The sequence below is a fragment of the Anoplophora glabripennis genome, unplaced genomic scaffold (genome assembly GCF_000390285.2).
Source record: "Anoplophora glabripennis isolate ALB-LARVAE unplaced genomic scaffold, Agla_2.0 scaffold707, whole genome shotgun sequence".
NCBI lineage: Eukaryota > Metazoa > Arthropoda > Insecta > Coleoptera > Cerambycidae > Anoplophora > Anoplophora glabripennis.
The window spans coordinates 243,700-246,393 of NW_019417776.1; positions in this window are offsets into that span (position 1 = coordinate 243,700).

The window sequence follows — 2,694 nt, forward strand, 5'->3', positions numbered from 1 at the left end:
AAATAATTTAAAAACTAGTAAGTGAAATAATTCGAAATGGGGAATATGTATTTATGCAAACATTGTCCAAAATCTGAAGCCTTTTCCTAAAATTTAGATTCTTCAGTGGCGGAGATACAGAGTATCGGTGGCATATTTTTCTAAATAGTACGCCACTGCTTTACGGTAACAAGCATGATATTTTCGGATTCACCTTTCAATTTTCTACGAATTACTACTACTACTCTCTTATTTTTTTCGAAAAAAAACCTGATTTTCGAATAAAACTTAAAAACGAACTGGAAACACTTCAATATTCAAATAAAATGCGGTTTAAAATTACTAGGTTGCGATAGCAACTTTGACATTCTGAGCAGTTAGAAGAAAGAATAAATAATACTTTTCATCAGATTCAGGCAACAATAAATTTCAAACAAATTACATTTTCGCCTGTGTTTGTGGATATGGAAGTATTTTTGAGCATTTACTCAAATAAAATTATTAAAATGATGACTAATGTTATTAATTTCTTTATGCGAATAAATAAGCGAATGATTAGTGTTTGTTATGTCATAAGTAAAAGTGTTTTCAATTCGTTTTTTAAGTTTTATTCGAATATCAGGCTTTTTTTGAAAAACATAAGAGAGTTTTTGTTGTTTACATAAATACATATGCCCCACTTCAAATTATTTCACTTACTAGTTTTCAAATTATTTAAAGAAATTAAAAATATTTTTTTAAGATTAACACCCTGTATCTTTTAACAGAAGCGTCCTAGATAAAAACTTTGTACGAAAGACTCCCCTTAAAATTCACCAAAGAATACGAGGTTTCATTGTGGATCACCATTGGCGAATCACCCTGTGGGTACAATAAAAAACCAACAATTCAATTAAACTCACAATCAGTTCAACAGGAAGGATTCAATTTGTTATTTTTATATTTACTAGGCTTGATATTGTTTGTAAAAATATAGTTTATTATTTATTGTAGTTCAAAGAAATTTTCGGGATTTATACAAATTATTTATTAATAACCAAATTTTTTCTAAATAATTTAATTGAAGAACTTCGTAATTTTATTCATAAAAAAAATGTCAAAGCAAAACTGCTACAGAAATAATTTAAGTAAAATGTTATTGATAGCAGTGCTTTAGCTACGATCACAGAAGAAATTTAATTGTAATGCTTTCGGGGAAACAAATCATTCTGTTAACAGCAGACTTGAAAATGCGCAGTTTCCTGATATTAACTTATTATTCAATGTTCGCGGGACCTTCAAGATAATTTTCGTTTTCCTAGATTCAGTAGCAAAAGAGTCGCCCAATTACTTTATCGTACAACAACAGTAAACACAAAATAAAATTACAAAAATTTATATTTAAATACATTCATTTCATCTTTCTTTATTTTCTTAATATTTTTTCTGTTGATATAAGCGAAAGTAAGGATTATCTTAAGGTTTGACATTAAAATGTCAAATTCATGAATTTCTTAAATAGAAGACAAGAACCTTCATATCAATCAACTTAACTTCAATAGAATATATTTTGTCCAGGGTGATCTAGAACATTCACTTGATGTAAATAAAAAATATTTATGAAATGTGGAGAAATAATTTCGTTGACGTTAGATTACCATCATGGAATTTTAAGTAAAATACTAATAACATTATGATATATAGTATAAGTACATAAAGATACCCATTTGCAGTTATCTATCTACTTTTTTCGTTTTCCTGTTATAATGACCAACTATCAGTTGTGGGTTACCCTGTATATAAGTACCTAAGAATACTTTAAAAAATATAAGTAAAACAAAACGATAATATTTTACTTGACAAATGCCATTCCATGTGACAGTGACAATTTTAAGTACAATGCATGTGTTGCCATGTACCATATTATAGTTCATTTTTCATTGAATATTTCAAATTGAACACAAAATTATATAGGTACTTAAAGAACAAGAATGGCTTTTCTAACTCGAGATTAAATATTTTTTTCATTTCTACACTGGTTCACTCACGACATTTTAACTCTTGTTGCAAAATAAACTACATATTACTTTAAATTTTAGATACAATACCTATTTTAAACATTGCAATTAATTTCTTAAATTATACGCACATTTAAAAAATAACCAGATTATTACTAAAACATGCGTAGTACAGTTAGAAAGATGGGATCTAGATAAGAAATATATAATGAAAAAGATTATTACTCTAATCAGTTTTAGATAAAAAGTTATTGATTTTAGTAGTCCTGACAAACACAATAATATTCCGATAATATATAAATAATCTAAATTGTTTGCAAATAGAAAAAAGTAAACATGTCAGTTTAATAGGAATAGTTAATCAGTCAGCAAAATATTTCAACTATGTATATCATAAAAGTAATTCCCAGCTAAAATTTTGCTTATAAACACAGTGCAATTTAAATAAGACACAGAGATACTGAGCATATTTATATAAAACACTTTTACAATCTAAATTTAAGACAGTATACTATATCAATTTTATTAAAAACTTGGTAAAATTTGACAGAAATAAATTTATTTGAAATTATTCCTGTATATACTCCATTTGTAAATATAAATTCAACTCTATCCTGTTTAGAAATTTTTCTTCATATAAACTTTAATTTAAATAGGAAACAGCGACATATTTTTAATTATATAAATTGTATGCTAACAAAGTACCTAATTGCTGACT